Source organism: Prunus mume, linkage group LG7, assembly GCF_029339155.1.
Source record: "Prunus mume cultivar Tortuosa linkage group LG7, ASM2933915v1, whole genome shotgun sequence".
Classification (NCBI taxonomy): domain Eukaryota; kingdom Viridiplantae; phylum Streptophyta; class Magnoliopsida; order Rosales; family Rosaceae; genus Prunus; species Prunus mume.
The window spans coordinates 3,480,936-3,489,691 of NC_142704.1; positions in this window are offsets into that span (position 1 = coordinate 3,480,936).

Sequence of the window (8,756 nt, forward strand, 5' to 3'; positions counted from 1 at the left end):
ATTCACACTTTTTCATATTAAAAAAAATTAAAATGAAAAAAAAAACAAATAATAGATCTTATTTTTATGAAATACAACTACTCATTATCTTTTTTAATCATAAAATAAAATAAATTTTTTTTTTTAAAAAAAGCATCTCACAAACGCGAAAGCACATGGTTAATATATATATATATATATATATATATATATGCTTTTGGATAAGCTTTGTTTCATTGATGTAGCTCCAAGAGAATATTATATATATCAGAAAATTTTAAATTACAAGTTCTTTTTAAAAAAAAGAATATAAAAAAAAGATGCCACGTACGTACATTAGTGCCAATATATAATTTGAAATTATTTACCCCAACAAAAAATATAATTTGAAATTAAGTGGTTGGTTTTTTGTATAATTGCTCCACATGTCCACTGCACTGCACACACACGTGTATTTGTCATCAACATAAAGCTGAAGAATAAAGCATGCAGACCAATTTGTCACCATCTACAGCTGATCAATTTTGGTACAAAGATTAAGGATTTAATAACAATTAATTAAAGTTAACTTATCAACTTGCACATGCATTGAGGTTCACCCCCCTTCCCCCTCCTTTAATTATTTGTTTAATCATGTCCTTGTTAAATGTTAATTAAGCATTTGGGTTGAAGGACCAAGTTGATCTCCGTTGCACTCGAAAAGGGTCCCCAATCTACATTACATATCTGCAAAAGTAGTCGGCACTATCTTCGTTTTTAATTTCAATCGTATCTTGATGTTTTATTTTGTCTCATATTTGCATATATTTAAACAATTTGAAGCCATTTTTATAAGTTAGAATGCAATAAAAAAGAGTAAATATTCATTTTATCTGGCCTCTAAAGACTAAAGAGGGTTCTTCCTCAAAAGATTTGGTAGAGTACACTGAACATGGGCTTTACTTTCCAATGAATGCATTGGAGTGGCTTTAAGCTGAGTTCATCATTAAGATTAAATTTTACATAATATATATTACGTTTAAAATTAAATTTTGAACAGACGTGTGTTAGAGCAGTTAGTTAGAACAATATGTCCCATTTTTTATACCGAAACCCGATTGCCCTATATAGGTAAGTTTGCATCACTCTTAATACAAAACATATAATACTATTTTACTTGCTTAGTTTGATTCATTCTAATTTCAACCGTTCTGAATTTTCATCAAAAGATGTAAAAGCGATTTGTACACTTTGTTGTGCAAATATTTTGTCCCTGAATTATAGAACATCATAATGGTCTGTCATGCAATGAAAAGGCTTGATGTGTGGACCTTTTCTTTTTCTAATTTTTGTTTCTTTTTTGACAAAGGCAAATTCTAGTGGTTGTATTATTTTGATAAACAAGAAATTAAAATTTAAAAAAATAATTAACGGTGGTAGGACGATAATGCTTTATATCATCATGGCCCTTCATGTGCAAGACAACCCTACATCCCATACTCATCATAAGCATACATAAATTTATATCAAAAGCAAGCTCAAAATGTCAATAATTATTGTACCAAGTATGAGTTGTAGTTTTTCGGCATTAAAAAAAAATTTAAAAAACAGAAAATTGCATTTGTAAATTAAAAAACAAAAATAAACTGCAATTTGTTTATAAATGGTGGAAAAGGGGGAGCTCATGGGAAGCCTTATGAGGACGTCCACACCATAGTCCTACTCATTAAAAACTAGCGCGATTGTAAGTGTACAACCGACTTTCTTAGACGCTCCACCTCCTCTTCAAGTGGCCATTGTGGGTGGAAGACCGTTAATGTGGTCGGCTAGCAGTCGGACACGTGATCACTCCAGATAGGCTGTAATTTATGAAACATTCTGCCCAATGCTTTACGTTTCAATTTTCTAATACAGTAGTACCCTCTAATTTCTCACTGAAGGAAAAAACATATAGAAAGTCGGTTGACACGACACTGTTCATTTCTACGTTTATTTAGAATTGTTTTGAACCATTCCCGGTAACTTCCCATTCTTGTGTACTTCTTGTCGTATGACATTTAAAAAACACTTGTATTATGAGTTAGAAGCACTTGATTTATGCTTCATGTTATGTTGTTTGACATTATCGAAGTAGATAATATGGGAGCTTGTTTGTGTGTATGTGTGAGATTGTTATGGGTACTCCAAAAGAGTCGTCATATCTTTGTGTTTTTTTTTTATTTCACAAAGATTACCGTGGACTCACATATATGGAATAATGATTTTAGACCTCTATAATTATTTTTCTGATTTTTATTTTAGGAAAAGGCTATGTGTTGTAACAATCGTGGTGCTCTTTTCAGTGCATTTTTCTGGTTTTTAATTTTTTTATATGATAAAATAAGTAATAGGATATAGAATAAATCATTCCAGAACATGGGCATGGGGTATACAAAATACATCCAGTATTGGAAATCAAGTGCATCCATCCAACTTATTCCTCGGCCATTTCATGAAGAAGCCAAGCAACCTTGAAGTGAGAACTTTGCACTTTAGAAAACACCATTCTCTTCTTAGGTTGATATTTAAATAGCCCTCTTGCAAACCACCATAAAATACTATCGAAATGTCCCCCAGGTAAAGATTTGACGGCCTGCATCACTTCATCAATCGAAGGTGCAGTACTACTCTCAAATGCCTCAACAAGGCCACCACTCCCTTGTGCCAAGGTCGCAGCACCTCTCAGTGTTGCATCACCTCTCCATTGTGATAATGCCCTCACACTTCCTTTGTCATTCTCATCTTTCTTAACTTGTATGACAAGTTGTTCAGCTCTCCTTTCCCCCATCCCAGATGAACCCACTACTACAAAAAAGGATAAAGACGACGGGAATTCACCGTCGTGTATTCGATTTTCAAACCGTCGTGGAATCGACCGACATCTATTTGGGTGTCAAATCACGACGCTAAATCACCGTCGTTGTTAAAACAAACAGCGTCATTAACAAATAATAATCGACATCTTTGTAATGGAAAAAGAGATAAAAAAACAGTCGAGGATGAGAATAGACGACCAATTCTAACAAAAAACGTCGTTAAAAAGGAAACATATGACATATATTAACAGAACATGGCCGCAAGATATACATACAACGACGAGAACTAAAACCCAACGCCGTTAAATATACCTTTCACGACAAATAAAAATATGACGTCTTTAAATACATAATCGACGACGTTATTGACTCCTACTACGTCAATATCTTTTCAACAACCGTCGTGAAATGAATTTTCCACTTTGATTTTTCTATTAATGATGACGTGGAAATAGATGTTTGGGTCATTACTTACGACGCATATATTTAAACTGACGACGTTGTACTAATAAACAACGTCGGTTACAAATAATTGAGAGCCGTATTACAGAATTTATACATCATCTCTTAAAATATAATCGTCGTCTAATGGATCTGACACGGCAAGGTTTCTCAGTTCACCGCCGTGTAAAATAGTTTTAACGACACAATCTTAAATTAAACGACGTGGAAAATATGTTGGGGTCATTACTTACGACATATTAATTTATAAAGACGACATTGTCGTCAATATACAACGTTGTTATCATTCAAAAGACAGCTGTGTTTCATAATATATACGTCATCATTAAAAAAATTATCGTCGTCTAATTCCTATTAGACGGCGTTGTTAATCCGATATTAGCCGTGTAAAGAAATGTTAACGACATTATCATAAGAAAAGAGATGTGGATACATTCATATAACATTGTTTTTGTAAAGGAACGACGTCCAAATATATCTTAACGTCGACAAATTTACTAATGGATTTAAAATACCATCATGAATTCATCCTTTTCCACTTCGTTTATGAAATAACATGCGATGTGGTAAAGTTAAGACGACGTCGTCTTTTGTAACGTTCGGGTTAGATATCTCGTCTTTTAGACGTCGGTATTATGGGATTGGAGTCGTGTTATTTGGAATTACATGGCGGCTCTTTATGCTTCTCCGACGTGATATCCTTAATAACTATTTCACAATAGCGTCGTGGTTCTTCTTTGTTACGTTGCTTTAAGATGTCGGTAAATATATTGCGATCGTTGAATGCTCCAAAACGTCGTTTTTTATTAGAACAGACGTTTGTTTTTCACATTTTTATCAAGACCGTCGTGTTTGTAATCTTGAACAAGTATTTTTTGTACTGATTGTTTTGTGACCAAAACCTGTATAATGAAAGTGAAGAAATCACATTACAATATATTACAAAATTAATGTCATACACTGCCAATTACATAAGCATCATTCAATCCATATATCTTCACACTCATCTCGAATATTTTGACTCCCAAACTCACCCACTAGTTCATCAAATGTGTCAACATTTGGCATCCCTCTAGTAAATGGCTCACACTCAATTCTCACATCACCTAAGACATCATCATCACCAATAACATCATTATATTCTCTATTAGGCATTGATAACACTACCGACCAACCACGATGCATCGGGTCGTCAACAAAAAATACTTGTTTGACGCCAAAACAAATTGGTCATTCCTATGTCCAATTTTACTCAAATCTACAAGGGTAAATCCAAGTTCGTCGACTACAAGACCAGAAGTACTATCTATCCAATCACACCTAAAGACTGGGATTGTAAACTTTTGGTAGTCAAGGTCCCAAATTTCTTGAATGACACCATAGAAACCCATATTTGAGAGAATTGAGTTTTTATCCTTGGCACTAGCAACTTGCATGGTATGTACAAGTAAATAAACTCCACTATTTTGAGTTGTCCACACATCATCTTGTGCCTTGATGTTAAATTTAATACCTTTAATAAGATAGCTCCTATATGATGGCACTGTTTGGACCAGCTGCTAGCCACATTAAATTTTCTGATACGCCATGATTGTCTTCCTCATTAAGTTCACTTTGAACCTGCAAATTAATCATATCTTAATTCAATCTAACATAGAAAGAAGAAAATTAAAAGTCCAATATGTTATTTAATAACATATATCTTGAAGCGTAGCCATTGAATGAAAGTGCTATTGTGCTTATCCTGCAGCCACTTTGTTCTCTTTCTAAATTTTGGATAAGCGGTCTTGATGTGGATCATATGTTGCCTACATAGCACGAAAAATTCAAGCATTACGGTCCCAAACATATAAGATAAACATAAGAAATAATTTAAAATGCAAACTTAAAAATAAAACTCATACATACTCGATATAATGTAGGACTTCCTCCGTATTCTCCAAGACATATAGATGTGCTTGGTTCAATAGGTCCCGATCAACTACGCTCACTGTGCAACCTGATAATGGCTTTGAAACTCCCATCTTTTGGCTTGAAGGCACTCCAACTGTACTAACATCAGATAAATGCTCGGTACAAAACTCTACAGCTTCTTCAGCTATATACCGCTCAGCAATGCAACCTTCGGACGAGTACGATTCTGAATATACTCCTTTAGCACTTTCATATATCTTTCAAACGGATACATCCATCTAAAATATACTGGCCCACATAGACGAACTTCTCTGACAAGATGTACTACTAGATGAACCATGATATCAAAGAATGAAGGGGGAAAGTACTTCTCAAGCAAACACAAAGTAACTGCTACATCTTCTTCCAACTTATCTAACTTGAAACATCAACAGATTTGCACATATAACATTGAAAAAAAAGAACAAACGAGTTATTGCATACCTTGCAGGCTTCTCCAAAATAGAACGAATTGCCACAGGGAGCAATTGTTGCATTAAGGTATGACAATCATGTGATTTAAGGCTAAGAAGTCTTGAATCTTGTAAAGATACAAGATTTTTTATATTTGAAGAATAACCTTCAGGGACCTTCATACCATAGAAAGAATTGAAAACCTCTCTCTTCTCTACTCTTAACAAATTCCAAGGATCGGGAGGCAAACGAGTATGTTTTTCTCCATACTCCGGTTGCAAATCAGTTTTGACCCCATGTTCAGTAAATCTAATCGAGCAGCAATCACATCTTTATTTTTTCCAGGGATCTCCAGCAATATACCAATGATACTATCACAAACATTCTTCTCAATGTGCATAACATCTAGGACATGCCTCACAGGAAGGTATTTCCAATACTTAAGATCAAAGAATATTGATTTCTTCTTCCAACAAACTCTGTCACACCATCTTCAACCATATGCAGCACTTCTTCTCCGGTTAATGGCTCGGAGGCGTGCCATATTTAGGTTTCCCATTAAAAGTTGCACGTTGCCTCCTATATGGATGATTGATTGGTAACCATTTTCTATGCCCAATGTAACAAATTTTGTGGCCATTTTTCAACCTGTGACTAGGTGTATCATCGCCGCATATTGGACAAGCTTTATATCCTTTAACAACACAACCAGATAAGTTTCCATAGGTGGGGAAATCATTAATTGTCCACATTAATGTAGCTCTGAGTGTAAAGTATTCTCCATTATGTGCATCATACATTCCTCTAATCTCATCCCACAAAGATTTTAAATCATCAATCAAAGGCTCCAAGTAGACGTCTATATCATTTCCGGGTTGTTTAGGACTAGAAATCAATAAGGTCAACATCATGAACTTTCGTTTCATGCACAACCATGGAGGGAGATTATATGTAACTAAGATAACTGGACAACAACTATATCTGCTACTTAGAGAACTATGGGGATTGAATCCATCATATGAAAGAGCCAATCTCAAGTTTCTCGGCTCATTACCAAACTCGGGCCATTTATCATCAAGAAGTTTCCAAGACGGGGAATCCGCCGGATGAGACATCGACCACAATTGATTTTCTAGCAGCATGCCAAGTCAAACTCTTAGTGTTTCATGTGATCGAAATATCCTTTTAAACCTTGGAATTGGAGGAAAATACCACACCATCTTGGCCTGACGACCCTCTTTCAAGATTGAATCTTTGCCTTCCTTCCACCTTGAGATACCACAAGTAGGACAATTAGTTGAATCTTCATACTCCCTCCTATACAAGATGCAATCATTGAGGCATGCGTGCATTTTCTCATAACTCAGCCCAATGCACACAAAGTCTTTTTGCCTCATACATAGAGGCCGGTATTGTATTTCCTTCTAGAAGCAAATCGCCTTGAAGTATCAATAATTCTGTAAAAATGACATCACTCATCCCATGTTTTGCCTTCAAATTATACAACTTCACTAATGCCGATAACCGTGTACTTTCTACAACAGTGGTACAATGGTTGATCTCCATCCCCAATCATATTGGCAAACTCATAAGGATCGGATCCAAAATCACCAAAATCATTATCATCCATCTTTATTTCTTCAGACACAAAACTGTATATACTATGGTCATCATCTTCTTCAACATTTCTACTAGCATTAGTAGTTGCTTCCCAAGGTTCTCCGTGAAATGTCCAATTCTTATAGCTTTGGTCAACTCCATTAAAGTATAAGTGATCCCTTATAATTCCAACCTCAAACAATTTCAAATTAACACATTTAACACATGGACAACGGATATGTGTTGTAGTTAGAAGATTTTCTACAGAAAAGTTCAAAAATGCTTCCACCCCTAACTCATATGCCTTCGATCTTCTATCCGAGTGCATCTATGACTTATCCATCTCCGACACTATACCTTATTATCTATAATAAAGTGAAAAGACAAGCAATGACCATCACTATAGCAGATTATATAAAGTTTTAATAGCAAGTAATATACTACACAGACGACGGTTTTTAAACAAAACGAGACGTATTTGACACATATAGACAACGGTTTATCAACAAACGTTGTCTAATTATAACCACGACGGCAGATAAAGAACACCGTCGTGTATAGTAATACAGACGATTGTATTATTAAAAACCGCTCGTCGTATGCCTAAAAAGGCGTCGATATCCCAGTTTATTTTCAAGAACCCAAAACTCTATTAAGAACACAACATATACATTAATTTTTATGTTGGGTATTAAGCATGAAACCAAGCATGAAACAACATATACTAAGCATGAAAACAATAAATCCATTCCCGATTCAACATAACAGAGAGTGATTAAAAGATCCGACAAAATTAAATCCATTCCCTATTCAACATAACAGAGAGTGATCATGAAAACATTAAACAGAAAATCCATGAACCTATACCTCCAACAACATTACTAAAAGATCGCACAACATATATCTAAAACTCTTTAACAAAACAACCTAATATCATTCAATGAATTTACAAGGGGAAAATAAGGGTTTGTACTTACAGGTTGGCAGAGCTCACAGATTATGGCATACTTGGATTTGACGGAGCCTGGAGAGCCCAACTTTGAATTAGAGATTAAGGGAGAGAGCGAAATGTTATGTTGTCCGAAATCTGAAATTTTAGGGTTCAGGGTTACAAGTATAAGACTTAAAGCGAAATCTGAAAATGTTAGGTTGCGCGAAATTTTTTTGGAAAGCGCGCTCTGTAAAACATCAACGAAAAAAATAATCAAAGTCGTCAAAACTAAGAGAAACCATGGCGAAAGTTTTACCAAAATTGACGTAAATTCATTATTCCACGACTCAAATACTGAACTCAACGCCGTTTATTTTAAAGAAACCACGTCCTCTGTTGAACCAATAGCGTCATTTGAATAACCTTTTATGTTTTTTTTTAAATCGATGACGTTGTTATTCATGTACAACGTCATTTTAAAGGAACATAAACACCGTCGTCAAAGAAGTAAACATCGACTGAAAACATAAATACCGTCGTTAAAAAAAAATACCCTAAACCCTAAACCCTAAATTATACATTAC